This window comes from Pseudophryne corroboree, unplaced genomic scaffold, assembly GCF_028390025.1.
Source record: "Pseudophryne corroboree isolate aPseCor3 unplaced genomic scaffold, aPseCor3.hap2 scaffold_578, whole genome shotgun sequence".
Lineage (NCBI taxonomy): Eukaryota > Metazoa > Chordata > Amphibia > Anura > Myobatrachidae > Pseudophryne > Pseudophryne corroboree.
This window is the reverse complement of record NW_026970177.1, coordinates 185213-211379: the sequence shown is the minus strand read 5'-3', so window position 1 is coordinate 211379 and position 26167 is coordinate 185213. Positions and strand designations below refer to the sequence as shown.

General features: G+C 49.0%; 29 non-coding genes and 4 pseudogenes across 29 annotated transcripts; 18 read left to right on the top strand and 15 right to left on the bottom strand.

Moving 5' to 3' along the window:
- Positions 1–1978: 1978 nt before the first annotated feature.
- LOC135034094 (U1 spliceosomal RNA) lies at positions 1979–2157 on the bottom strand (annotated as a pseudogene).
- Positions 2158–5928: 3771 nt separating this feature from the next.
- LOC135034121 (U1 spliceosomal RNA) lies at positions 5929–6092 on the top strand. The gene has a single exon (XR_010229400.1). It is a non-coding gene; the product is annotated as a U1 spliceosomal RNA (small nuclear RNA).
- A 152-nt stretch (positions 6093–6244) lies between these two features.
- LOC135034044 (U1 spliceosomal RNA) lies at positions 6245–6407 on the top strand. Its single transcript, XR_010229345.1, has one exon. It is a non-coding gene; the product is annotated as a U1 spliceosomal RNA (small nuclear RNA).
- A 671-nt stretch (positions 6408–7078) lies between these two features.
- LOC135033958 (U1 spliceosomal RNA) lies at positions 7079–7242 on the top strand. Its single transcript, XR_010229267.1, has one exon. It is a non-coding gene; the product is annotated as a U1 spliceosomal RNA (small nuclear RNA).
- Positions 7243–7394: 152 nt separating this feature from the next.
- Positions 7395–7558, top strand: LOC135034051 (U1 spliceosomal RNA). The gene has a single exon (XR_010229349.1). It is a non-coding gene; the product is annotated as a U1 spliceosomal RNA (small nuclear RNA).
- Positions 7559–8228: 670 nt separating this feature from the next.
- LOC135033990 (U1 spliceosomal RNA) lies at positions 8229–8392 on the top strand. Its single transcript, XR_010229297.1, has one exon. It is a non-coding gene; the product is annotated as a U1 spliceosomal RNA (small nuclear RNA).
- A 152-nt stretch (positions 8393–8544) lies between these two features.
- On the top strand, positions 8545–8708 carry LOC135034087 (U1 spliceosomal RNA). Its single transcript, XR_010229369.1, has one exon. It is a non-coding gene; the product is annotated as a U1 spliceosomal RNA (small nuclear RNA).
- A 2424-nt stretch (positions 8709–11132) lies between these two features.
- LOC135034034 (U1 spliceosomal RNA) lies at positions 11133–11296 on the top strand. The gene has a single exon (XR_010229337.1). It is a non-coding gene; the product is annotated as a U1 spliceosomal RNA (small nuclear RNA).
- Positions 11297–11448: 152 nt separating this feature from the next.
- On the top strand, positions 11449–11611 carry LOC135034081 (U1 spliceosomal RNA). Its single transcript, XR_010229366.1, has one exon. It is a non-coding gene; the product is annotated as a U1 spliceosomal RNA (small nuclear RNA).
- A 674-nt stretch (positions 11612–12285) lies between these two features.
- On the top strand, positions 12286–12449 carry LOC135034119 (U1 spliceosomal RNA). Its single transcript, XR_010229398.1, has one exon. It is a non-coding gene; the product is annotated as a U1 spliceosomal RNA (small nuclear RNA).
- Positions 12450–12601: 152 nt separating this feature from the next.
- LOC135034013 (U1 spliceosomal RNA) lies at positions 12602–12764 on the top strand. The gene has a single exon (XR_010229320.1). It is a non-coding gene; the product is annotated as a U1 spliceosomal RNA (small nuclear RNA).
- A 674-nt stretch (positions 12765–13438) lies between these two features.
- On the top strand, positions 13439–13602 carry LOC135034023 (U1 spliceosomal RNA). Its single transcript, XR_010229330.1, has one exon. It is a non-coding gene; the product is annotated as a U1 spliceosomal RNA (small nuclear RNA).
- Positions 13603–13754: 152 nt separating this feature from the next.
- LOC135034060 (U1 spliceosomal RNA) lies at positions 13755–13890 on the top strand (annotated as a pseudogene).
- Positions 13891–14590: 700 nt separating this feature from the next.
- LOC135033961 (U1 spliceosomal RNA) lies at positions 14591–14754 on the top strand. The gene has a single exon (XR_010229270.1). It is a non-coding gene; the product is annotated as a U1 spliceosomal RNA (small nuclear RNA).
- Positions 14755–14902: 148 nt separating this feature from the next.
- Positions 14903–15065, top strand: LOC135033993 (U1 spliceosomal RNA). Its single transcript, XR_010229300.1, has one exon. It is a non-coding gene; the product is annotated as a U1 spliceosomal RNA (small nuclear RNA).
- A 674-nt stretch (positions 15066–15739) lies between these two features.
- Positions 15740–15903, top strand: LOC135034118 (U1 spliceosomal RNA). Its single transcript, XR_010229397.1, has one exon. It is a non-coding gene; the product is annotated as a U1 spliceosomal RNA (small nuclear RNA).
- Positions 15904–16055: 152 nt separating this feature from the next.
- LOC135034022 (U1 spliceosomal RNA) lies at positions 16056–16218 on the top strand. The gene has a single exon (XR_010229329.1). It is a non-coding gene; the product is annotated as a U1 spliceosomal RNA (small nuclear RNA).
- A 674-nt stretch (positions 16219–16892) lies between these two features.
- On the top strand, positions 16893–17056 carry LOC135034103 (U1 spliceosomal RNA). Its single transcript, XR_010229382.1, has one exon. It is a non-coding gene; the product is annotated as a U1 spliceosomal RNA (small nuclear RNA).
- A 152-nt stretch (positions 17057–17208) lies between these two features.
- LOC135034077 (U1 spliceosomal RNA) lies at positions 17209–17371 on the top strand. Its single transcript, XR_010229363.1, has one exon. It is a non-coding gene; the product is annotated as a U1 spliceosomal RNA (small nuclear RNA).
- An 828-nt stretch (positions 17372–18199) lies between these two features.
- On the bottom strand, positions 18200–18362 carry LOC135034018 (U1 spliceosomal RNA). Its single transcript, XR_010229325.1, has one exon. It is a non-coding gene; the product is annotated as a U1 spliceosomal RNA (small nuclear RNA).
- A 152-nt stretch (positions 18363–18514) lies between these two features.
- Positions 18515–18678, bottom strand: LOC135033984 (U1 spliceosomal RNA). Its single transcript, XR_010229291.1, has one exon. It is a non-coding gene; the product is annotated as a U1 spliceosomal RNA (small nuclear RNA).
- Positions 18679–19352: 674 nt separating this feature from the next.
- LOC135034006 (U1 spliceosomal RNA) lies at positions 19353–19515 on the bottom strand. The gene has a single exon (XR_010229313.1). It is a non-coding gene; the product is annotated as a U1 spliceosomal RNA (small nuclear RNA).
- Positions 19516–19667: 152 nt separating this feature from the next.
- LOC135033988 (U1 spliceosomal RNA) lies at positions 19668–19831 on the bottom strand. Its single transcript, XR_010229295.1, has one exon. It is a non-coding gene; the product is annotated as a U1 spliceosomal RNA (small nuclear RNA).
- Positions 19832–20529: 698 nt separating this feature from the next.
- Positions 20530–20665, bottom strand: LOC135034059 (U1 spliceosomal RNA; annotated as a pseudogene).
- A 152-nt stretch (positions 20666–20817) lies between these two features.
- On the bottom strand, positions 20818–20981 carry LOC135033991 (U1 spliceosomal RNA). Its single transcript, XR_010229298.1, has one exon. It is a non-coding gene; the product is annotated as a U1 spliceosomal RNA (small nuclear RNA).
- Positions 20982–21679: 698 nt separating this feature from the next.
- On the bottom strand, positions 21680–21815 carry LOC135034084 (U1 spliceosomal RNA; annotated as a pseudogene).
- A 152-nt stretch (positions 21816–21967) lies between these two features.
- LOC135033983 (U1 spliceosomal RNA) lies at positions 21968–22131 on the bottom strand. Its single transcript, XR_010229290.1, has one exon. It is a non-coding gene; the product is annotated as a U1 spliceosomal RNA (small nuclear RNA).
- Positions 22132–22805: 674 nt separating this feature from the next.
- LOC135034015 (U1 spliceosomal RNA) lies at positions 22806–22968 on the bottom strand. The gene has a single exon (XR_010229322.1). It is a non-coding gene; the product is annotated as a U1 spliceosomal RNA (small nuclear RNA).
- A 152-nt stretch (positions 22969–23120) lies between these two features.
- LOC135034092 (U1 spliceosomal RNA) lies at positions 23121–23284 on the bottom strand. Its single transcript, XR_010229372.1, has one exon. It is a non-coding gene; the product is annotated as a U1 spliceosomal RNA (small nuclear RNA).
- A 674-nt stretch (positions 23285–23958) lies between these two features.
- LOC135034011 (U1 spliceosomal RNA) lies at positions 23959–24121 on the bottom strand. Its single transcript, XR_010229318.1, has one exon. It is a non-coding gene; the product is annotated as a U1 spliceosomal RNA (small nuclear RNA).
- Positions 24122–24273: 152 nt separating this feature from the next.
- LOC135033966 (U1 spliceosomal RNA) lies at positions 24274–24437 on the bottom strand. The gene has a single exon (XR_010229274.1). It is a non-coding gene; the product is annotated as a U1 spliceosomal RNA (small nuclear RNA).
- Positions 24438–25111: 674 nt separating this feature from the next.
- On the bottom strand, positions 25112–25274 carry LOC135034010 (U1 spliceosomal RNA). Its single transcript, XR_010229317.1, has one exon. It is a non-coding gene; the product is annotated as a U1 spliceosomal RNA (small nuclear RNA).
- Positions 25275–25423: 149 nt separating this feature from the next.
- Positions 25424–25587, bottom strand: LOC135033965 (U1 spliceosomal RNA). The gene has a single exon (XR_010229273.1). It is a non-coding gene; the product is annotated as a U1 spliceosomal RNA (small nuclear RNA).
- Between the last annotated feature and the right edge of the window lie 580 nt (positions 25588–26167).

The following is a 26167-nucleotide window of genomic DNA, read 5'->3' as shown; positions in this document are numbered from 1 at the left end:
CAGTTTTGGATTACTTTAATGAACAAAAAAAAAATTCATATAGCAAAGGATAGTTTCAATCTGCCTACCTCTGGGTTATGGGCCCACCGTGCTTCCATTGCAGTACTCTGCTGCACATGTAAGTGCAAGAGATCCTGAAGCACTCACTCATCATGCGAAAGTACTAATGTGTTTCTTCATTGGTTGCTGGAAGAAACATCTTACAAAAACTCTCCAGATTATTGACTTTTTAAAGTTTTTCTAGGAAACGTTCTAGATGAATGCTTATTAGTCTTTGTCAGTATGTGCTTTTTGCAAAGTGTCTCTGTGGCGCAATCGGTTAGTGTGTTCAGCTATTTATCAAAAGGTTGGTGGTTCAATCCCACCCAGGGACGTAATTGACCTTGTGATCACATTTTGGTATTATTTAAGTAGACAAGTCAAAATTGCAAACCCCCTCTTATGGTATAGGGTACCTGGCCTACTCTGATGTAATCAGAGTTAGATTTGATTAAGTGATTTTATAAAAAAACAGCTAGGAAGCACAATTTAGCAGTGGGTTGCAGAGAAAAAGAAAAATGCTGGCAGAAAAATCCAATTGAGTGATTAAACAGCTCTTCATTTTCTGGCTTTATTTTTATGATTACAAATTTGTTCTCTGAAAAGTGTCCACAAAGCCAAGTATCTGATTAACATCTTTGTAGGGATGGTTTTTCACCTATTACTAAATTAAACTTGCTTCATTGGAAAGGCAGCAAGATGCATCCTCATTTCAATATCTACGGAAATAATACAGGTTGACACCAGGAAACATTAACGCCACTGCATCTTTGCTGTTTTCTCATGTGGAAGTCTGTTTAATGTGAAAACAAGGTGATATCTAATTAGCACACAGGTAAGGAATTAAGAAAATCTTTATTTAAGGGTGAAGATGTTTCTCACAAAATCGTTGCCCCAATGCATCATTGAAATTCAAGCTGGAAAGATGATTTTAATATATCACTTGTACATTTTGTATTGCTCTTCTGGTGACAATGTAGTTTGTTTTTGTCAATTACCATTTTAATAATCGGGTAAAGAAAATTAATTGGATTTTTGAAAGAAAACAATACTGTCAATATACTATTAAAACAAATTAAAATGGTAAAAGTTATTGTACTTTAAGTAAAAATAAAAGAGCAAAAATATCAATCCCAGTTTTGGATTACTTTAATTAACAAAAAAAAATGCATATAGCAGAGGATAGTTTCAATATGCCTACCTCTGGGTTATGGACCCAGCATGCTTCCATTACAGTACTCTGCTGCACATGTAAGTGCAAAAGATCCTGAAGCACTCACTCATCATGGGAAAGTACCAATGTGTTTCTTCATTGGTTGATGGAAGAAACATCTTACAAAAACTCTCCACATTATTGACTTTTTAAAATGTTTCTAGGAATCGTTCTAGATGAATGCTTATTAGCCTTTGTCAGTATGTACTTTTGCAAAGTGTCGCTGTGGCGCAATCAGTTAGTGTGTAAGGCTATTAACCAAAAGGTTGGTGGTTCAATCCCACCCAGGGACTTAATTGACCTTGTTATCAGATTTTGGTGATCTTTAAGTAGACAAGTCAAAATTTCAAACCCCCTGTTATGGTGTAGGGTACCTGGCCTTCTCTGATGTAATCAGAGTTAGATTTGATTCAGTGATTTTATAAAAACAGCTAGGAAGCACAATTTAGCAGTGGGTTGCAGAGAAAAAGAAATATGCTGGCAGAAAAATCCAATTGAGTGATTAAACAGCTCTTCATTTTCTGGCTTTATTTTTATGCTAACAAATTTGTGCTCTGAAAAGTGTCCACAAAGCCAAGTATCTGATTAACACCTTTGTTGGGATGGTTTTTCACCTATTATTAAATTAAACTTGCTTCATTGGAAAGGCAGCAAGTGATGTCATCCAAGCATTGGGTCAAAGTTGGCTTCAAACCTCGTCTGCTTATGAAAAGAGAAAAGGGGTATGCAGGGCATGGCGGCCTTTTGCGGTGCTTGGATGACCCCTAGTTCGCATTAAATAATGCAGTCGAGTTTCCCACATTTGGGGAAATCACAGGGGTCAGCATACCCAGAATGCAATGAATGAACCGCACCCTGGGAGAACAGTCTTCATGACCATGGTATCTCCTATACAAAATAAGTATGATTTGGGATAGGGCTGGGGAGGGCCGCTGCTCAGGCACATCTCCTTCAAGTAAAGGAGATTCAACTGAGGCAGCACAAGGGAACTCTCATCTGGGGACAACAACTGCAGGGAGAACACATATTTTCAGATGAACATGGGAGGGTAGAAGGCTGCCTAATACTGAAGCACCCCCAAACAACAAACCAAATGCAACAACTAGTGCAAGCATTCCTGGGGGAAGGCCTGCAGCAGATGGATTTGCATATGGCGATGTCATCCAAGCAGTGGGTCAAAGTTGGCTTCAACCCTCGTCTGCATATGAAAAGAGAAAAGGGGTGTGCAGGGCATGGCGGCCTTTTGCGGCACTTGGATGACCCCTAGTTCGCATTAAACACCTCCACCCTCTGTCGGTGTGGGGCTCATGTTGGCTATGCCCCAGCCCCTGAAGGATTCAAGCTGATTTCTTGCAGCAGCTGGGCACTGTAACAGCTCCAGAGCTGCTCTGTAAGGCAAGTAAAAGGGTGTGGGCCCTGCAGCACTACCTGTAGTTCGCATTGTGCGAGACCCCTAGTTCGCATTAAACACCCCCACCCTCCTTCGGTGTGGGGCTCATGTTGGCCATGCCCCAGCCCCTGAAGCATTCACGCTGATTTCTTGCAGCAGCTGGGCACTGTAACAGCTCAAGAGCTGCTCTGTAAGGCAAGTAAAAGGGTGTGGGCCCTGCAGCACTACCTGTAGTTTGCATTGTGCATTGGAAGGCACAAAGTAAGCAGACGGGAGGAGAAGTCAGGATAGTGCACAAGGGTATAGACGGGAGGGGCTCAAGAAAAAAGAAGTGGAAACAGACAGCAAACTAGGCTTCCAATGCACAATGCAAACTACAGGTAGTGCTGCAGGGCCCACACCCTTTTACTTGCCTTACAGAGCAGCTCTGGAGCTGTTTAATCACTCAATTGGATTTTTCTGCCAGCATAATTTTTCTCTTACGTCCTAGAGGATGCTGGGGACTCCGTAAGGACCATGGGGGATAGACGGGCTCCGCAGGAGACATGGGCACTTTAAGAAAGACTTTAGATCTGGGTGTGCACTGGCTCCTCCCTCTATGCCCCTCCTCCAGACCTCAGTTTACTACTGTGCCCAGAGGAGACTGGGTGCTTTTCAGGGAGCTCTCCTGAGTTTCCTGACAGAAAGTATATTTGTTAGATTTTTTTATTTTCAGGGAGCCTGCTGGCAACAGACTCCCTGCATCGAGGGGCGGAAGGGAGAGATGCACACCTACTTCTGTGAGTTGATAGGCTCTGCTTCTTAGGCTACTGTACAGCATTAGCTCCAGAGGGATCGGTACGCAGGTCTCACCCTCGCCGTCCGTCCCAGAGCCGCGCCGCCGTCCCCCTCGCAGAGCCGGAAGATAGAAGCCGGGTGAGTATGAGAAGAAAAGAAGACTTCAGAGGCGGCGGAAGACTTCATGATCTTCACTGAGGTAACGCACAGCAGTAAAGCTGTGCTCCATTGCTCCAATACACCTCACACACGGCAGTCAGTGTAAGGGTGAAGGGCGCAGGGGGGACGCCCTGGGCAGCAATATAGACCTCTCTTTGGCAAAATAAATATATATGCAGCTAGGCACTGTATATATATATAAGAGCCCCCGCCATTTTTTTACTATATTTGAGCGGGACAGAAGCCCGTCGCTGAGGGGGTGGGGCTTCTCCCTCAGCACTCACCAGCGCCATTTTCTCCACAGCACCGCTGAGGGGAAGCTCCACGGACTCTCCCCTGCTTATACCACGGTAGAAAGAGGGTCTTAAAGAAGAGGGGGGCACATAATTAGGCGCATATATATATGGAAATACAGCGCTACTGGGTAAACATAAAATTATTGTGTTTTTTTCTTGGGTCATATAGCGCTGGGGTGTGTGCTGGCATACTCTCTCTCTCTGTCTCTCCAAAGGGCCTTGTTGGGGAACTGTCCTCAGATAAGAGGATTCCCTGAGTGTATGGTGTGTCGGTACACGTGTGTCGACATGTCTGAGGTAGAAGGCTCTCCTAGAGAGGAGCAGGAGCAAATTAATGTGGTGTCTCCATCGACAACGCCGATACCTGACTGGATGGATATGTGGAATGTTTTAAGTGCTAATGTAAACTTATTACACAAGAGATTAGACAAAGCTGAAGCTAGGGAACAGTCAGGGAGTCAACCCATGCCTGTCCCTATGTCGCAGGGACCTTCGGGGTCTCAAAAGCGCCCACTATCCCAAATAGTTGACACAGATACCGACACAGATTCTGACTCCAGTGTCGACTACGATGATGCAAAGTTACAGCCAAAATTGGCTAAATGTATTCGATATATGATTATTGCAATAAAAGATGTTTTGCACATCACAGAGTCCCCTGTCCCTGACACGAGGGTACACATGTATAAGGGAAAGAAACCTGAGATAACCTTTCCCCCCTCACATGAGTTGAACGAATTATGTGAAAAAGCTTGGGAATCTCCAGACAAAAAGCTGCAGATTCCCAAAAGGATTCTTATGGCGTATCCTTTCCCGCCAATGGACAGGATACGGTGGGAATCCTCCCCTAGGGTGGATAAAGCATTGACACGCTTATCCAAAAAGGTAGCGCTGCCATCCCAGGATACGGCTACCATCAGGGACCCTGCTGACCGCAAGCAGGAGGTTACCCTAAAGTCCATTTACACACATTCTGGTACCTTACTCAGACCGGCAATTGCGTCGGCCGGGGTTGTAGCGCGGTGGCAGCATGGACAGATACCTTATCAGCAGAGATTGAGACCCTAGATAAGGATGCTATGTTATTGACCATAGGGCATATAAAAGATGCTGTCCTATATATGAGAGATGCTCAAAGTGACATTAGTCTACTGGGTTCTAGAATAAACGCTATGTCGATTTCTGCTAGACGAGTCCTATGGACCCGGCAATGGACAGGTGATGCCGACTCAAAAAGGCATATGGAGGTTTTACCTTACAGGGGTGAGGAATTGTTTGGGGAAGGTCTCTCGGACCTAGTCTCCACAGCTACAGCTGGTAAATCAAATTTTTTGCCTTATATTCCCTCACAGCCTAAGAAAGCACCACATTATCAAATGCAGTCCTTTCGATCACAGAGAAACAAGAAAGTACGAGGTGCGTCCTTTCTTGCCAGAGGTAAGGGCAGAGGGAAGAAGCTGCACAACACAGCTAGTTCCCAGGAACAGAAGTCCTCCCCGGCCTCTACAAAATCCACCGCATGACGCTGGGGCTCCGCTAAAGGAGTCCGCCCAGTTGGGGGCACGTCTTCGAGTTTTCAGCCACATCTGGGTTCAATCGCAGGTGGATCCCTAGGCAATAGAAATTGTTTCTCAGGGTTACAAGCTGAAATTCGAAGAGGTGCCTCCTCGCCGGTTTTTCAAATCGGCCCTACCATCTTCTCCCCAGGAAAGGGAGATAGTGTTAAATGCAATTCACAAATTGTATCTTCAACATATGCAGATGAGGGTTCCAGCCAACTTTGGCCCACTGCTTGGATGACATCACCGTATGCAAATCCGTCTTCTGCAGACCTTCTCCCAGGAATGCTTGTACTAGTTGTTGCATTTGGTTTGTTGTTTGGGCGTGCTTCAGTATTAGGCAGCCTTCTGCCCTCCCATGTTCATCTGAAAATATGTGTTCTCACAGCAGTTGTTGTCCCCAGATGAGAGTTCCCTTGTGCTGCCTCAGTTGAATCTCCTTTACTTGACAGAGATGTGCCTGAGCAGCGGCCCTCCCCAGCCCTATCTCAAATCATACTTATTTTGCATAGGAGATACCATGGTCATAAAGATTGTTCTCCCAGGGTGAGGTTCATTCATTGCATTCTGGGTATGCTGACCCCTGTGATTTCCCCAAATGTGGGAAACTCAACTGCATTATTTGTGGTAGTGGGGGACTGTGTTTGTGTTTTCCTCTGGTCAGCTCTGGTAAAAGTCAGATTTCTTTGTCTCAGATCTTCCTCTAGCCTTGTTCTTCTTTCGAGAGTTCCATTGTGCTGCCTCAGTTTGATCTCCTTCACTTGACAGGGGGGTACCCGAGCAGCGACCCTCCCCAGCTCTAGCCCAACTCCTACATACCTGCCAGGTGAGATACTATGATCATGAAGGTGCTTCTCCCAGGGCAAGGCTCACCCATTGCACTCTGGGTGTGCTGCTCCTGCGATTTCCCCAAATGTGGGAAACTTGACTGCATAATTTGTGTTTCCCCTGGTCGGCTCTCGTATAATTCAGATCTCTTTGTCTCAGGTCTCTCTCCAGCCTAGTTTGCTGTCTGTTTCCACTTCTGTTTTCTTGAGCCGCTCCCTTCTATGCCCTTGCGCACTATCCTGACTTCTCCCGTCTGCTTACTTTGTGCCTTCCAACGCACAATGCGAACTACAGGTAGTGCTGCAGGGCCCACACCCTTTTACTTGCCGTACAGAGCAGCTCTGGAGCTGTTACAGTGCCCAGCTGCTGCAAGAAATCAGCTTGAATGCTTCAGGGGCTGGGGCATAGCCAACATGAGCCCCACACCGAAGGAGGGTGGAGGTATTTAATGCGAACTAGGGGTCATCCAAGCACCGCAAAAGGCAGCCATGCCCTGCATAACCCTTTTCTCTTTTCATATGCAGATGAGGGTTCCAGCCAACTTTGGCCCACTGCTTGGATGACATCACCGTATGCAAATCCGTCTTCTGCAGACCTTCTCCCAGGAATGCTTTTACTAGTTGTTACATTTGGTTTGTTGTTTGGGGGTGCTTCAGTATTAGGCAGCCTTCTGCCCTCCCATGTTCATCTGAAAATATGTGTTCTCCCTGCAGTTGTTGTCCCCAGATGAGAGTTCCCTTGTGCTGCCTCAGTTGAATCTCCTTTACTTGACAGAGATGTGCCTGAGCAGCGGCCCTCCCCAGCCCTATCCCAAATCATACTTATTTTGCATAGGAGTTTCCATGGTCATGAAGATTGTTCTCCCAGGGTGAGGTTCATTCATTGCATTCTGGGTATGCTGACCCCTGTGATTTCCCCAAATGTGGGAAACTCGACTGCATTAATTGTGGTAGTGGGGGACTGTGTTTGTGCTTTCCTCTGGTCAGCTCTGGTAAAAGACAGATTTCTTTGTCTCAGATCTTCCTCTAGCCTTGTTCTTTTTTCGAGAGTTTCCTTGTGCTGCCTCAGTTGGATCTCCTTCACTTGACAGGGGGGTGCCCGAGCAGCGACCCTCCCCATCTCTAGCCCAACTCCTACTTACCTGCCAGGTGAGATACTATGATCAGGAAGGTGCTTCTCCCAGGGCAAGGCTCACCCATTGCACTCTGGGTGTGCTGCTCCTACGATTTCCCCAAATGTGGGACACTTGACTGCATAATTTGTGTTTCCTCTAGTCGGCTACTCGTATAATTCAGATCTCTTTGTCTCAGGTCTCTCTCCAGCCTAGTTTGCTGTCTGTTTCCACTTCTCTTTTCTTGAGCCGCTGCCTTCTATGCCCTTGTGCACTCTCCTGACTTCTCCTGTCTGCTTACTTTGTGCCTTCCAACGCACAATGCAAACTACAGGTAGTGCTGCAGGGCCCACACCCTTTTACTTGCCTTTCAGAGCAGCTCTGGAGCTGTTACAGTGCCCAGCTGCTGCAAGAAATCAGCTTGAATGCTTCAGGGGCTGGGGCATAGCCAACATGAGCCCCACACCGACGGAGGGTGGAGGTGTTTAATGCGAACTAAGGGTCATCCAAGCGCCGCAAAAGGCCGCCATGCCGTGCATACCCCTTTTCTCTTTTCATATGCAGATGAGGGTTCCAGCCAACTTTGGCCCACTGCTTGGATGACATCACCGTATGCAAATCCGTCTTCTGCAGACCTTCCCCCAGGAATGCTTGTACTAGTTGTTGCATTTGGTTTGTTGTTTGGGGTGCTTCAGTATTAGGCAGCCTTCAGCTCTCCCATGTTCATCTGAAAATATGTGTTCTCCCTGCAGTTGTTGTCCCCAGATGAGAGTTCCCTTGTGCTGCCTCAGTTGAATCTCCTTTACTTGAAAGAGATGTGCCTGAGCAGCGGCCCTCCCCAGCCCTATCCCAAATCATACTTATTTTGCATAGGAGATACCATGGTCATGAAGATTGTTCTCCCAGGGTGAGGTTCATTCATTGCATTCTGGGTATGCTGACCCCTGTGATTTCCCCAAATGTGGGAAACTCGACTGCATTATTTGTGGTAGTGGGGGACTGTGTTTGTGCTTTCCTCTGGTCAGCTCTGGTAAAAGTCAGATTTCTTTGTCTCAGATCTTCCTCTAGCCTTGTTCTTTTTTTGAGAGTTTCCTTGTGCTGCCTCAGTTGGATCTCCTTCACTTGACAGGGGGGTGCCCGAGCAGCGACCCTCCCCAGCTCAAGCCCAACTCCTACTTACCTGCCAAGTGAGATACTATGATCAGGAAGGTGCTTCTACCAGGGCAAGGCTCACCCATTGCACTCTGGGTGTGCTGCTCCTACGATTTCCCCAAATGTGGGACACTTGACTGCATAATTTGTGTTTCCTCTGGTCGGCTACTCGTATAATTCAGATCTCTTTGTCTCAGGTCTCTCTCCAGCCTAGTTTGCTGTCTGTTTCCACTTCTCTTTTCTTGAGCCCCTGCCTTCTATGCCCTTGTGCACTCTCCTGACTTCTCCTGTCTGCTTACTTTGTGCCTTCCAACGCACAATGCAAACTACAGGTAGTGCTGCAGGGCCAACACCCTTTTACTTGCCTTACAGAGCAGCTCTGGAGTTGTTACAGTGCCCAGCTGCTGCAAGAAATCAGCTTGAATGCTTCAGGGGCTGGGGCATAGCCAACATGAGCAGCAAGATGCAGCACTGGACTATTAGTAATGTACTGTTGTATGCTGAGCACCACAATGCAGCACAAGACAATGAGCAGTGATACTGAGCACTGATGAGGATACTACTGAGAACTGACACTGAGCAGGAGAGACACACTACTAGTATTACTGAGCAGCAATAAGTAACCACTGATACTGGGCACTGATATTGAGATTTCCACTGAGAGAACATAGCCACGTCCTCTCCGCTCTCTCTTCAATGCACGAGTAAAAATGGCGGCAACGCGCAGCTCTTTATATGGAATCCGAATCTCGCGAGAATCCGACAGCGGGATGATGACATTTTCCCTTGTTCAGGTTTTCCGAGTCAGGCGGGAACAACCGAGCCTGCCACGGACCAGTGTAAACCACGTGGAGTTCGTCGGGAATTCGGTTCTCGGAGAACCGAACCCGCTCCTCTATATATACTATATTACTATGTTACTGTAGTATACAGAACACCACAATGCAATGAGCAGTGATAGTGAGCACTGATGAGGATACTAGAACTGACACTGAGCAGCAAGATGCAGCACTGGACTATTAGTAATGTACTGTAGTATGCTGAGCACCACAATGCAGCACAAGACAATGAGCAGTGATACTGAGCACTGATGAGGATACTACTGAGAACTGACACTGAGCAGGAGAGACACACTACTAGTATTACTGAGCAGCAATAAGTAACCACTGATACTGAGCACTGATATTGAGATTTCCACTGAGAGAACATAGCCACGTCCTCTCCGCTCTCTCTTCAATGCACGAGTAAAAATGGCAGCAACGCGCAGCTCTTTATATGGAATCCGAATCTCGCAAGAATCCGACAGCGGGATGATGACATTTTCCCTTGTTCAGGTTTTCCGAGTCAGGCGGGAACAACCGAGCCTGCCTCGGACCAGTGTAAACCACGTGGAGTTCGTGGGGAATTCGGTTCTCGGAGAACCGAACCCGCTCCTCTCTACCTTATACCCATCAATTTTTTTATTTTCAATCTAAGCCCCTGCAGTTTTCTGTAAGCATCTGCTTCGCTATGATGATCAACAAGTCACAAGGGCAAACACTCAGGGCTTGAGGCGTAGATCTTAGGACCAGCTGCTACAAGCATGGCAGAGGTGTCACTATCACTGGTGACACCCAGAAAGGTGGCGAGGGAGATTGTAATGCAGTGCGCGCAGATAAACAGCGCAATGGTAAAAAGGAGGCATGGTTTCATAGGTAGGGGCGTGGCCTGGTGGCCTGAATCTACATTTTGTTGCTCCGGGTGTCCCGGGGGTTGGGGGCTGCACCCGGGGACTAGTGTGTGAGCTGTGCTGGCTCCTGCACAGTGACAGGGCATGGCCACCCAGCATGACTCCTCCCTTCTTGACCATGCTGTAATTGCAGTCGCACTGCAGTTCAGCGTGATCATAAAAAATGGTGTAGGCTCCTGCTGGTGCAGGCTGTAGAGAAAAGCTGCTGTGACCACGCCCCCTGTGTCTCCTCCGTTGCAGACCCCATTTTGAAGCCTTGCCCCCGGACTAAGAGAAAAGTATGCCCTTGCGCACTATCCTGACTTCTCCTCCCGTCTGCTTAATTTGTGCCTTCCAACGCACAATGCGAACAACAGGTGGTGCTGCAGGGCCCACACCCTTTTACTTGCCTTACAGAACAGCTCTGGAGCTGTTACAGTGCCCAGCTGCTGCAAGAAATCAGCTTGAATGCTTCAGGGGATGGGGCATGGCCAACATGAGCCCCACACCAAAGGAGGGTGGGGGTGTTTAATGCGAACTAGGGGTCATCCAAGCACTGCAAAAGGCAGCCATGCCCTGCATGCCCCTTTTCTCTTTTCATATGCAGATGAGGGTTCCAGTCAACTTTGGCCCACTGCTTGGATAACATCACCGTATGCAAATCCGTCTGCTGCAGACCTTCCCCCAGGAGTGCTTGTACTAGTTGTTGCATATGGTTTGATATTTGATGGTGCTTCAGTATTAGGCAGCCTTCCGCCCTCCCATGTTCATCTGAAAAGATGTGGTCTCCCTGCAGTTGTTGTCCCCAGATGAGAGTTCCCTTGTGCTGCCTCAGTTGAATCTCCTTTACTTGACAGAGATGTGCCTGAGCAGCGGCCCTCAACAGCCCTATCCCAAATCATACTTATTTTGCATAGGAGATACCATGGTCATGAAGATTGTTCTCCCAGGGTGAGGTTCATTCATTGCATTCTGGGTATGCTGACCCCTGTGATTTTCCCAAATGTGGGAAACTCGACTGCATTATTTGTGGTAGTGGGGGACTGTGTTTGTGCTTTCCTCTGGTCAGCTCTGGTAAAAGTCAGATTTCTTTGTCTCAGATCTTCCTCTAGCCTTGTTCTTCTTTCGAGAGTTCCCTTGTGCTGCCTCAGTTGGATCTCTTTCACTTGACAGGGGGGTGCCCGAACAGCGACCCTCCCCAGCTCTAGCCCAACTCCTACTTACCTGCCAGGTGAGATACTATGATCATGAAGGTGCCTCTACCAGGGCAAGGCTCACCCATTGCACTCTGGGTGTGCTGCCCCTGCGATTTCCCCAAATGTGGGAAACTTGACTGCATAATTTGTGTTTCCCCTGGTCGGCTCTCGTATAATTCAGATCTCTTTGTCTCAGGTCTCTCTCCAGCCTAGTTTGCTGTCTGTTTCCACTTCTCTTTTCTTCAGCCGCTCCCTTCTATACCCTTGTGCACTATCCTGACTTCTCCTCCCGTCTGCTTACTTTGTGCCTTCCAATGCACAATGCAAACTACAGGTAGTGCTGCAGGGCCCACACCATTTTACTTGCCTTACAGAGCAGCTCTGGAGCTGTTACAGTGCCCAGCTGCTGCAAGAAATCAGCTTGAATGCTTCAGGGGATGGGGCATGGCCAACATGAGCCCCACACCAAAGGAGGGTGGAGGTGTTTAATGCGAACTAGGGGTCATCCAAGCACCGCAAAAGGCCGCCATGCCCTGCACGCCCCTTTTCTATTATCATATGCAGATGAGGGTTGAAGCCAACTTTGACCCACTGCTTGGATGACATCACCGTATGCAAATCCGTCTTCTGCAGAACTTCCCCCAGGAATGCTTGCACTAGTTGTTGCATTTGGTTTGTTGTTTGGGGGTGCTTCAGTATTAGGCAGCCTTCTGCCCTCCCATGTTCATCTGAAAATATGTGTTCTCCCTGCAGTTGTTGTCCCCAGATGAGAGTTCCCTTGTGCTGCCTCAGTTGAATCTCATTTACTTGACAGAGATGTGCATGAGCAGCGGCCCTCCCCAGCCCTATTCCAAATCATACTTATTTTGCATAGGAGATACCATGGTCATGAAGATTGTTCTCCCAGGGTGAGGTTCATTCATTGCATTTTGGGTATGCTGACCCCTGTGATTTCCCCAAATGTGGGAAACTTGACTGCATTATTTGTGGTAGTGGGGGACTGTGTTTGTGCTTTCCTCTGGTCAGCTCTGGTAAAAGTCAGATTTCTTTGTCTCAGATTTTCCTCTAGCCTTGTTCTTCTTTCGAGAGTTCCATTGTGCTGCCTCAGTTGGATCTCCTTCACTTGACAGGGGGGTGCCCGAACAGCGACCCTCCCCAGCTCTAGCCCAACTCCTACTTACCTGCCAGGTGAGATACTATGATCATGAAGGTGCTTCTCCCAGGGCAAGGCTCACCCATTGCACTCTGGGTGTGCTGCCCCTGCGATTTCCCCAAATGTGGGAAACTTGACTGCATAATTTGTGTTTCCCCTGGTCGGCTCTCGTATAATTCAGATCTATTTGTCTCAGGTCTCTCTCCAGCCTAGTTTGCTGTCTGTTTCCACTTCTCTTTTCTTCAGCCGCTCCCTTCTATACCCTTGTGCACTATCCTGACTTCTCCTCCCGTCTGCTTACTTTGTGCCTTCCAATGCACAATGCAAACTACAGGTAGTGCTGCAGGGCCCACACCCTTTTACTTGCCTTACAGAGCAGCTCTGGAGCTGTTACAGTGCCCAGCTGCTGCAAGAAATCAGCTTGAATGCTTCAGGGGATGGGGCATGGCCAACATGAGCCCCACACCAAAGGAGGGGGGAGGTGTTTAATGCGAACTAGGGGTCATCCAAGCACTGCAAAAGGCCGCCATGCCCTGCATGCCCCTTTTCTCTTTTCATATGCAGATGAGGTTTCCAGTCAACTTTGGCCCACTGCTTGGATAACATCACCGTATGCAAATCCGTCTGCTGCAGACCTTCCCCCAGGAGTGCTTGTACTAGTTGTTGCATATGGTTTGATATTTGATGGTGCTTCAGTATTAGGCAGCCTTCCGCCCTCCCATGTTCATCTGAAAAGATGTGGTCTCCCTGCAGTTGTTGTCCCCAGATGAGAGTTCACTTGTGCTGCCTCAGTTGAATCTCCTTTACTTGACAGAGATGTGCCTGAGCAGCTGCCCTCACCAGCCCTATCCCAAATCATACTTATTTTGCATAGGAGATACCATGGTCATGAAGATTGTTCTCCCAGGGTGAGGTTCATTCATTGCATTCTGGGTATGCTGACCCCTGTGATTTTCCCAAATGTGGGAAACTCGACTGCATTATTTGTGGTAGTGGGGGACTGTGTTTGTGCTTTCCTCTGGTCAGCTCTGGTAAAAGTCAGATTTCTTTGTCTCAGATCTTCCTCTAGCCTTGTTCTTCTTTCGAGAGTTCCCTGGTGCTGCCTCAGTTGGATCTCCTTCACTTCACAGGGGGGAACCCGAGCAGCGACCCTCCCCAGCTCTAGCCCAACTCCTACTTACCTGCCAGGTGAGATACTATGATCATGAAGGTGCTTCTCCCAGGGCAAGGCTCAACCATTGCACTCTGGGTGTGCTGCTCCTGCGATTTCCCCAAATGTGGGAAACTTGACTGCATAATTTGTGTTTCCCCTCGTCGGCTCTCGTATAATTCAGATCTCTTTGTCTCAGGTCTCTCTCCAGCCTAGTTTGCTGTCTGTTTCCACTTCTCTTTTCTTCAGCCGCTCCCTTCTATACCCTTGTGCACTATCCTGACTTCTCCTCCCGTCTGCTTACTTTGTGCCTTCCAATGCACAATGCAAACTACAGGTAGTGCTGCAGGGCCCACACCCTTTTACTTGCCTTACAGAGCAGCTCTGGAGCTGTTACAGTGCCCAGCTGCTGCAAGAAATCAGCTTGAATGCTTCAGGGGCTGGGGCATAGCCAACATGAGCCCCACACCAAAGGAGGGTGGAGGTGTTTAATGCAAACTAGGGGTCAGCCAAGCGCCGCAAAAGGCCACCATGCCCTGCACGCCCCTTTTCTCTTTTCATATGCAGACGAGGGTTGAAGCCAACTTTGACCCACTGCTTGGATGACATCCCATATGCAAATCCATCTGCGGCAGGCCTTCCCCCAGGAATGCTTGCACTAGTTGTTGCATTTGGTTTGTTGTTTGGGGGTGCTTCAGTATTAGGCAGCCTGCTGCCCTCCCATGTTCATCTGAAAATATATGTTCTCCCTGCAGTTGTTGTCCCAAGATGAGAGTTCCCTTGTGCTGCCTCAGTTGAATCTCCTTTACTTGACAGAGATGTGCATGAGCAGCGGCCCTCCCCAGCTCTATCCCAAATCATACTTATTTTGCATAGGAGATACCATGGTCATGAAGATTATTCTCCCAGGGTGAGGTTCATTCATTGCATTATGGGTATGCTGACCCCTGTGATTTCCCCAAATGTGGGAAACTCGACTGCTTTATTTGTGGTAGTGGGGGACTGTGTTTGTGTTTTCCTCTGGTCAGCTCTGGTAAAAGTCAGATTTCTTTGTTCAGATCTTCCTCTAGCCTTGTTCTTCTTTCGAGAGTTCCCTTGTGCTGCCTCAGTTGGATCTCCTTCACTTGACAGGGAGAGACAGCAGAGACCCTCCCCAGCTCTAGCCCAACTCCTACTTACCTGCCAGGTGAGATACTATGATCATGAAGGTGCTTCTCCCAGGGCAAGGCTCACCCATTGCACTCTGGGTGTGCTGCCCCTGCGATTTCCCCAAATGTGGGAAACTTGACTGCATAATTTGTGTTTCCCCTGGTCGGCTCTCGTGTAATTCAGATCTCTTTGTCTCAGGTCTCTCTCCAACCTAGTTTGCTGTCTGTTTCCACTTCTCTTTTCTTCAGCCGCTCCCTTCTATACCCTTGTGCACTATCCTGACTTCTCCTCCCGTCTGCTTACTTTGTGCCTTCCAATGCACAATGCAAACTACAGGTAGTGCTGCAGGGCCCACACCCTTTTACTTGCCTTACAGAGCAGCTCTGGAGATGTTACAGTGCCCAGCTGCTGCAAGAAATCTGCTTGAATGCTTCAGGGGATGGGGCATGGCCAACATGAGCCCCACACCAAAGGAGGGTGGAGGTGTTTAATGCAAACTAGGGGTCATCCAAGCACCGCAAAAGGCCGCCATGCCCTGCACGCTCCTTTTCTCTTTTCATATGCAGATGAGGGTTGAAGCCAACTTTGACCCACTGCTTGGATGACATCACCGTATGCAAATCCGTCTTCTGCAGAACTTCCCCCAGGAATGCTCACACTAGTTGTTGCATTTGGTTTGTTGTTTGGGGGTGCTTCAGTATTAGGCAGCCTTCTGCCCTCCCATGTTCATCTGAAAATATGTGTTCTCCCTGCAGTTGTTGTCCCCAGATGAGAGTTCCCTTGTGCTGCCTCAGTTGAATCTCCTTTACTTGACAGAGATGTGCATGAGCAGCGGCCCTCCCCAGCCCTATTCCAAATCATACTTATTTTGCATAGGAGATACCATGGTCATGAAGATTGTTCTCCCAGGGTGAGGTTCATTCATTGCATTTTGGGTATGCTGACCCCTGTGATTTCCCCAAATGTGGGAAACTTGACTGCATTATTTGTGGTAGTGGGGGACTGTGTTTGTGCTTTCCTCTGGTCAGCTCTGGTAAAAGTCAGATTTCTTTGTCTCAGATTTTCCTCTAGCCTTGTTCTTCTTTCGAGAGTTCCCTTGTGCTGCCTCAGTTGGATCTCCTTCAGTTTACAGGGGGGTACCCGAGCAGCGATCCTCCCCAGCTCTAGCCCAACTCCTACTTACCTGCCAGGTGAGATACTATGATCATGAAGGTGCTTCTCCCAGGGCAAGGCTCACCCATTGCACTCTGGGTGTGCTGCTCCTGCGATTTCCCCAAATGTGGGAAACTTGACTGCATAATTTGTGTTTCCCCTGGTCGGCTCTCGTATAATTCAGATCTCTTTGTCTCAGGTCTCTCTCCAGCCTAGTTTGCTGTCTGTTTCCACTTCTCTTTTCTTGAGCCGCTCCCTTCTATGCCCTTGCGCACTATCCTGACTTCTCCTCCTGTCTACTTACTTTGTGCCTTCCAACGCACAATGCGAACTACAGGTAGTGCTGCAGGGCCCACACCCTTTTACTTGCCTTACAGAGCAGCTCTGGAGATGTTACAGTGCCCAGCTGCTGCAAGAAATCAGCTTGAATGCTTCAGGGGCTGGGGCATAGCCAACATGAGCCCCACACCAAAGGAGGGTGGAGGTGTTTAATGCAAACTAGGGGTCAGCCAAGTGCCGCAAAAGGCCACCATGCCCTGCACGCCCCTTTTCTGTTTTCATATGCAGACGAGGGTTGAAGCCAACTTTGACCCACTGCTTGGATGACATCACCATATGCAAATCCATCTGCGGCAGGCCTTCCCCCAGGAATGCTTGCACTAGTTGTTGCATTTGGTTTGTTGTTTGGGGGTGCTTCAGTATTAGGCAGCCTTCTGCCCTCCCATGTTCATCTGAAAATATATGTTCTCCCTGCAGTTGTTGTCCCCAGATGAGAGTTCCCTTGTGCTGCCTCAGTTGAATCTCCTTTACTTGACAGAGATGTGCATGAGCAGCGGCCCTCCCCAGCCCTATTCCAAATCATACTTATTTTGCATAGGAGATACCATGGTCATGAAGATTTTTCTCCCAGGGTGAGGTTCATTCATTGCATTTTGGGTATGCTGACCCCTGTGATTTCCCCAAATGTGGGAAACTCAACTGCATTATTTGTGGTAGTGGGGGACTGTGTTTGTGCTTTCCTCTGGTCAGCTCTAGTAAAAGTCAGATTTCTTTGTCTCAGATTTTCCTCTAGCCTTGTTCTTCTTTCGAGAGTTCCCTTGTGCTGCCTTAGTTGGATCTCCTTCACTTTACAGGGGGGTACCCGAGCAGCGACCCTCCCCAGCTCTAGCCCAACTCCTACTTACCTGCCAGGTGAGATACTATGATCATTAAGGTGCTTCTCCCAGGGCAAGGCTCACCCATTGTACTCTGGGTGTGCTGCTCCTGCGATTTCCCCAAATGTGGGAAACATGACTGCATAATTTGTGTTTCCCCTGGTCGGCTCTCGTATAATTCAGATCTCTTTGTCTCAGGTCTCTCTCCAGCCTAGTTTGCTGTCTGTTTCCACTTCTCTTTTCTTCAGCCGCTCCCTTCTATACCCTTGTGCACTATCCTGACTTCTCCTCCCGTCTGCTTACTTTGTGCCTTCCAATGCACAATGCAAACTACAGGTAGTGCTGCAGGGCCCACACCCTTTTACTTGCCTTACAGAGCAGCTCTGGAGCTGTTACAGTGCCCAGCTGCTGCAAGAAATCAGCTTGAATGCTTCAGGGGCTGGGGCATAGCCAACATCAGCCCCACACCGAAGGAGGGTGGAGGTGTTTAATGCAAACTAGGGGTCAGTCAAGCGCCGCAAAAGGCCACCATGCCCTGCACGCCCCTTTTCTGTTTTCATATGCAGACGAGGGTTGAAGCCAACTTTGACCCACTGCTTGGATGACATCACCATATGCAAATCCATCTGCGGCAGGCCTTCCCCCAGGAATGCTTGCACTAGTTGTTGCATTTGGTTTGTTGTTTGGGGGTGCTTCAGTATTAGGCAGCCTTCTGCTGCACCCTGCTTTGGTGTGGGGCTCATGTTGGCCATGCCCCATCCCCTGAAGCTTTCAAGCAGATTTCTTGCAGCAGCTGGGCACTGTAACAGCTCAAGAGCTGCTCTGTAAGGCAAGTAATAGGGTGTGGGCCCTGCAGCACTACCTGTAGTTTGCATTGTGCATTGGAAGGCACAAAGTAAGCAGACGGGAGGAGAAGTCAGGATAGTGCACAAGGGTATAGAAGGGAGCGGCTGAAGAAAAGAGAAGTGGAAACAGACAGCAAACTAGGCTGGAGAGAGATCTGAGACAAAGAGATCTGAATTATACGAGAGCCAACCAGGGGAAACACAAATTATGCAGTCAAGTTTCCCACATTTGGGGAAATCGCAGGGGCAGCACACCCAGAGTGCAATGGGTGAGCCTTGCCCTGGGAGAAGCACCTTCATGATCATAGTATCTCACCTGGCAGGTAAGTAGGAGTTGGGCTAGAGCTGGGGAGGGTCGCTGCTCGGGTACCCCCCTGTAAAGTGAAGGAGATCCAACTGAGGCAGCACAAGGGAACTCTCGAAAGAAGAACAAGGCTAAAGGAAAATCTGAGACAAAGAAATCTGACTTTTACCAGAGCTGACCAGAGGAAAGCACAAACACAGTCTCCCACTACCACAAATAATGCAGTCAAGTTTCCCACATTTGGGGAAATCACAGGGGTCAGCATACCCAAAATGCAATGAATGAACCTCACCCTGGGAGAAAAATCTTCATGACCATGGTATCTCCTATGCAAAATAAGTATGATTTGGAATAGGGCTGGGGAGGGCCGCTGCTCATGCACATCTCTGTCAAGTAAAGGAGATTCAACTGAGGCAGCACAAGGGAACTCTCATCTTGGGACAACAACTGCAGGGAGAACATATATTTTCAGATGAACATGGGAGGGCAGAAGGCTGCCTAATACTGAAGCACCCCCAAACAACAAACCAAATGCAACAACTAGTGCAAGCATTCCTGGGGGAAGGCCTGCCGCAGATGGATTTGCATATGGTGATGTCATCCAAGCAGTGGGTCAAAGTTGGCTTCAACCCTCATCTGCATATGAAAAGAGAAAAGGGGCGTGCAGGGCATGGCGGCCTTTTGCGGTGCTTGGATGACCCCTAGTTCGCATTAAACACCTCCACCCTCCTTTGGTGTGGGGCTCATGTTGGCCATGCCCCATCCCCTGAAGCATTCAAGCTGATTTCTTGCAGCAGCTGGGCACTGTAACAGCTCCAGAGCTGCTCTGTAAGGCAAGTAAAAGGGTGTGGGCCCTGCAGCACTACCTGTAGTTTGCATTGTGCATTGGAAGGCACAAAGTAAGCAGACGGGAGGAGAAGTCAGGATAGTGCACAAGGGTATAGAAGGGAGCGGCTGAAGAAAAGAGAAGTGGAAACAGACAGCAAACTAGGCTGGAGAGAGACCTGAGAAAAAGAGATCTGAATTATACGAGAGCCGACCAGGGGAAACACAAATTATGCAGTCAAGTTTCCCACATTTGGGGAAATCGCAGGGGCAGCACACCCAGAGTGCAATGGGTGAGCCTTGCCCTGGGAGAAGCACCTTCATGATCATAGTATCTCACCTGGCAGGTAAGTAGGAGTTGGGATAGAGCTGGGGAGGGTCGCTGTTCGGGCACACCCCTGTCAAGTGAAAGAGATCCAACTGAGGCAGCACAAGGGAACTCTCGAAAGAAGAACAAGGCTAGAGGAAGATCTGAGACAAAGAAATCTGACTTTTTCCAGAGCTGACCAGAGGAAAGCACAAACACAGTCCCCCACTACCACAAATAATGCAGTCGAGTTTCCCACATTTGGGGAAATCACAGGGGTCAGCATACCCAGAATGCAATTAATGAACCTCACCTTGGGAGAACAATCTTCATGACCATGGTATCGCCTATGCAAAATAAGTATAATTTGGGATAGGGCTGGGGAGGGCCGCTGCTCAGGCACATCTCTGTCAAGTAAAGGAGATTCAACTGAGGCAGCACAAGGGAACTCTCATCTGGGGACAACAACTGCAGGGAGAACACATATTTTCAGATGAACATGTGAGGGCAGAAGGCTGCCTAATACTGAAGCACCCCCAAACAACAAACCAAATGCAACAACTAGTGCAAGCATTCCAGGGGGAAGGCCTGCAGCAGATGGATTTGCATATGGTGATGTCATCCAAGCAGTGGGTCAAAGTTGGCTTCAACCCTCGTCTGCATATGAAAAGAGAAAAGGGGCGTGCAGGGCATGGCGGCCTTTTGCAGCGCTTGGATGACCCCTAGTTCGCATTACACACCTCCACCCTCCTTCGGTGTGGGGCTCATGTTGGCTATGCCCCAGCCCCTGAAGCATTCAAGCTGATTTCTTGCAGCAGCTGGGCACTGTAACTGCTCCAGAGCTACTCTGTAAGGCAAGTAAAAGGGTGTGGGCCCTGCAGCACTACCTGTAGTTCGCATTGTGCGTTGGAAGGCACGAAGTAAGCAGACGGGAGAAGTCAGGATAGTGCGCAAGGGCATAGAAGGGAGCGGCTCAAGAAAAGAGAAGTGGAAACAGACAGCAAACTAGGCTGGAGAGAGACCTGAGACAAAGAGATCTGAATTATACGAGAGCCGACGAGGGGAAACACAAATTATGCAGTCAAGTTTCCCACATTTGGGGAAATCGCAGGAGCAGCACACCCAGAGTGCAATGGTTGAGCCTTGCCCTGGGAGAAGCACCTTCATGATCATAGTATCTCACCTGGCAGGTAAGTAGGAGTTGGGCTAGAGCTGGGGAGGGTCGCTGCTCGGGTTCCCCCCTGTGAAGTGAAGGAGATCCAACTGAGGCAGCACCAGGGAACTCTCGAAAGAAGAACAAGGCTAGAGGAAGATCTGAGACAAAGAAATCTGACTTTTACCAGAGCTGACCAGAGGAAAGCACAAACACAGTCTCCCACTACCACAAATAATGCAGTCAAGTTTCCCACATTTGGGGAAATCACAGGGGTCAGCATACCCAAAATGCAATGAATGAACCTCACACTGGGAGAAAAATCTTCATGACCATGGTATCTCCTATGCAAAATAAGTATGATTTGGAATAGGGCTGGGGAGGGCCGCTGCTCATGCACATCTCTGTCAAGTAAAGGAGATTCAACTGAGGCAGCACAAGGGAACTCTCATCTTGGGACAACAACTGCAGGGAGAACATATATTTTCAGATGAACATGGGAGGGCAGAAAACTGCCTAATACTGAAGCACCCCCAAACAACAAACCAAATGCAACAACTAGTGCAAGCATTCCTGGGGGAAGGCCTGCCGCAGATGGATTTGCATATGGTGATGTCATCCAAGCAGTGGGTCAAAGTTGGCTTCAACCCTCGTCTGCATATGAAAAGAGAAAAGGGGCGTGCAGGGCATGGCGGCCTTTTGCAGCGCTTGGATGACCCCTAGTTCGCATTACACACCTCCACCCTCCTTCGGTGTGGGGCTCATGTTGGCTATGCCCCAGCCCCTGAAGCATTCAAGCTGATTTCTTGCAGCAGCTGGGCACTGTAACTGCTCCAGAGCTACTCTGTAAGGCAAGTAAAATGGTGTGGGCCCTGCAGCACTACCTGTAGTTCGCATTGTGCGTTGGAAGGCACGAAGTAAGCAGACGGGAGAAGTCAGGATAGTGCGCAAGGGCATAGAAGGGAGCGGCTCAAGAAAAGAAAAGTGGAAACAGACAGCAAACTAGGCTGGAGAGAGACCTGAGACAAAGAGATCTGAATTATACGAGAGCCGACGAGGGGAAACACAAATTATGCAGTCAAGTTTCCCACATTTGGGGAAATCGCAGGAGCAGCTCACCCAGAGTGTAATGGTTGAGCCTTGCCCTGGGAGAAGCACCTTCATGATCATAGTATCTCACCTGGCAGGTAAGTAGGAGTTGGGCTAGAGCTGGGGAGGGTCGCTGCTCGGGTTCCCCCCTGTGAAGTGAAGGAGATCCAACTGAGGCAGCACCAGGGAACTCTCGAAAGAAGAACAAGGCTAGAGGAAGATCTGAGACAAAGAAATCTGACTTTTACCAGAGCTGACCAGAGGAAAGCACAAACACAGTCTCCCACTACCACAAATAATGCAGTCAAGTTTCCCACATTTGGGGAAATCACAGGGGTCAGCATACCCAAAATGCAATGAATGAACCTCACCCTGGGAGAAAAATCTTCATGACCATGGTATCTCCTATGCAAAATAAGTATGATTTGGAATAGGGCTGGGGAGGGCCGCTGCTCATGCACATCTCTGACAAGTAAAGGAGATTCAACTGAGGCAGCACAAGGGAACTCTCATCTTGGGACAACAACTGCAGGGAGAACATATATTTTCAGATGAACATGGGAGGGCAGAAAACTGCCTAATACTGAAGCACCCCCAAACAACAAACCAAATGCAACAACTAGTGCAAGCATTCCTGGGGGAAGGCCTGCCGCAGATGGATTTGCATATGGTGATGTCATCCAAGCAGTGGGTCAAAGTTGGCTTCAACCCTCGTCTGCATATGAAAAGAGAAAAGGGGCGTGCAGGGCATGGTGGCCTTTTGCGGCGCTTGGCTGACCCCTAGTTTGCATTAAACACCTCCACCCTCCTTTGGTGTGGGGCTCATGTTGGCTATGCCCCAGCCCCTGAAGCATTCAAGCTGATTTCTTGCAGCAGCTGGGCACTGTAACATCTCCAGAGCTGCTCTGTAAGGCAAGTAAAAGGGTGTGGGCCCTGCAGCACTACCTGTAGTTCGCATTGTGCGTTGGAAGGCACAAAGTAAGCAGACAGGAGGAGAAGTCAGGATAGTGCGCAAGGGCATAGAAGGGAGCGGCTCAAGAAAAGAGAAGTGGAAACAGACAGCAAACTAGGCTGGAGAGAGACCTGAGACAAAGAGATCTGAATTATACGAGAGCCGACCAGGGGAAACACAAATTATACAGTCAAGTTTCCCACATTTGGGGAAATCGCAGGAGCAGCACACCCAGAGTGCAATGGGTGAGCCTTGCCCTGGGAGAAGCACCTTCATGATCATAGTATCTCACCTGGCAGGTAAGTAGGAGTTGGGCTAGAGCTGGGGAGGGTCGCTGCTCGGGTACCCCCCTGTAAAGTGAAGGAGATCCAACTAAGGCAGCACAAGGGAACTCTCGAAAGAAGAACAAGGCTAGAGGAAAATCTGAGACAAAGAAATCTGACTTTTACCAGAGCTGACCAGAGGAAAGCACAAACACAGTCCCCCACTACCACAAATAATGCAGTTGAGTTTCCCACATTTGGGGAAATCACAGGGGTCAGCATACCCAAAATGCAATGAATGAACCTCACCCTGGGAGAAAAATCTTCATGACCATGGTATCTCCTATGCAAAATAAGTATGATTTGGAATAGGGATGGGGAGGGCCGCTGCTCATGCACATCTCTGTCAAGTAAAGGAGATTTAACTGAGGCAGCACAAGGGAACTCTCATCTGGGGACAACAACTGCAGGGAGAACACATATTTTCAGATGAACATGGGAGGGCAGAAGGCTGCCTAATACTGAAGCACCCCCAAACAACAAACCAAATGCAACAACTAGTGCAAGCATTCCTGGGGGAAGTTCTGCAGAAGACGGATTTGCATACGGTGATGTCATCCAAGCAGTGGGTCAAAGTTGGCTTCAACCCTCATCTGCATATGAAAAGAGAAAAGGGGCGTGCAGGGCATGGCGGCCTTTTGCGGTGCTTGGATGACCCCTAGTTCGCATTAAACACCTCCACCCTCCTTTGGTGTGGGGCTCATGTTGGCCATGCCCCATCCCCTGAAGCATTCAAGCTGATTTCTTGCAGCAGCTGGGCACTGTAACAGCTCCAGAGCTGCTCTGTAAGGCAAGTAAAAGGGTGTGGGCCCTGCAGCACTACCTGTAGTTTGCATTGTGCATTGGAAGGCACAAAGTAAGCAGACGGGAGGAGAAGTCAGGATAGTGCACAAGGGTATAGAAGGGAGCGGCTGAAGAAAAGACAAGTGGAAACAGACAGCAAACTAGGCTGGAGAGAGACCTGAGACAAAGAGATCTGAATTATACGAGAGCCGACCAGGGGAAACACAAATTATGCAGTCAAGTTTCCCACATTTGGGGAAATCGCAGGGGCAGCACACCCAGAGTGCAATGGGTGAGCCTTGCCCTGGGAGAAGCACCTTCATGATCATAGTATCTCACCTGGCAGGTAAGTAGGAGTTGGGCTAGAGCTGGGGAGGGTCGCTGTTCGGGCACCCCCCTGTCAAGTGAAAGAAATCCAACTGAGGCAGCACAAGGGAACTCTCGAAAGAAGAACAAGGCTAGAGGAAGATCTGAGACAAAGAAATCTGACTTTTTCCAGAGCTGACCAGAGGAAAGCACAAACACAGTCCCCCACTACCACAAATAATGCAGTCGAGTTTCCCACATTTGGGGAAATCACAGGGGTCAGCATACCCAGAATGCAATGAATGAACCTCACCTTGGGAGAACAATCTTCATGACCATGGTATCGCCTATGCAAAATAAGTATAATTTGGGATAGGGCTGGGGAGGGCCGCTGCTCAGGCACATCTCTGTCAAGTAAAGGAGATTCAACTGAGGCAGCACAAGGGAACTCTCATCTGGGGACAACAACTGCAGGGAGAACACATATTTTCAGATGAACATGTGAGGGCAGAAGGCTGCCTAATACTGAAGCACCCCCAAACAACAAACCAAATGCAACAACTAGTGCAAGCATTCCTGGGGGAAGGCCTGCAGCAGATGGATTTGCATATGGTGATGTCATCCAAGCAGTGGGTCAAAGTTGGCTTCAACCCTCGTCTGCATATGAAAAGAGAAAAGGGGCGTGCAGGGCATGGCGGCCTTTTGCAGCGCTTGGATGACCCCTAGTTCGCATTACACACCTCCACCCTCCTTTGGTGTGGGGCTCATGTTGGCCATGCCCCATCCCCTGAAGCATTCAAGCTGATTTCTTGCAGCAGCTGGGCACTGTAACAGCTCCAGAGCTGCTCTGTAAGGCAAGTAAAAGGGTGTGGGCCCTGCAGCACTACCTGTAGTTTGCATTGTGCATTGGAAGGCACAAAGTAAGCAGACGGGAGGAGAAGTCAGGATAGTGCACAAGGGTATAGAAGGGAGCGGCTGAAGAAAAGAGAAGTGGAAACAGACAGCAAACTAGGCTGGAGAGAGACCTGAGACAAAGAGATCTGAATTATACGAGAGCCGACCAGGGGAAACACAAATTATGCAGTCAAGTTTCCCACATTTGGGGAAATCGCAGGGGCAGCACACCCAGAGTGCAATGGGTGAGCCTTGCCCTGGGAGAAGCACCTTCATGATCATAGTATCTCACCTGGCAGGTAAGTAGGAGTTGGGCTAGAGCTGGGGAGGGTCGCTGTTCGGGCACCCCCCTGTCAAGTGAAAGAGATCCAACTGAGGCAGCACAAGGGAACTCTCAGAAGAACAAGGCTAGAGGAAGATCTGAGACAAAGAAATCTGACTTTTTCCAGAGCTGACCAGAGGAAAGCACAAACACAGTCCCCCACTACCACAAATAATGCAGTCGAGTTTCCCACATTTGGGGAAATCACAGGGGTCAGCATACCCAGAATGCAATGAATGAACCTCACCTTGGGAGAACAATCTTCATGACCATGGTATCGCCTATGCAAAATAAGTATAATTTGGGATAGGGCTGGGGAGGGCCGCTGCTCAGGCACATCTCTGTCAAGTAAAGGAGATTCAACTGAGGCAGCACAAGGGAACTCTCATCTGGGGACAACAACTGCAGGGAGAACACATATTTTCAGATGAACATGTGAGGGCAGAAGGCTGCCTAATACTGAAGCACCCCCAAACAACAAACCAAATGCAACAACTAGTGCAAGCATTCCTGGGGGAAGGCCTGCAGCAGATGGATTTGCATATGGTGATGTCATCCAAGCAGTGGGTCAAAGTTGGCTTCAACCCTCGTCTGCATATGAAAAGAGAAAAGGGGCGTGCAGGGCATGGCGGCCTTTTGCAGCGCTTGGATGACCCCTAGTTCGCATTACACACCTCCACCCTCCTTCGGTGTGGGGCTCATGTTGGCTATGCCCCAGCCCCTGAAGCATTCAAGCTGATTTCTTGCAGCAGCTGGGCACTGTAACTGCTCCAGAGCTACTCTGTAAGGCAAGTAAAAGGGTGTGGGCCCTGCAGCACTACCTGTAGTTCGCATTGTGCGTTGGAAGGCACGAAGTAAGCAGACGGGAGAAGTCAGGA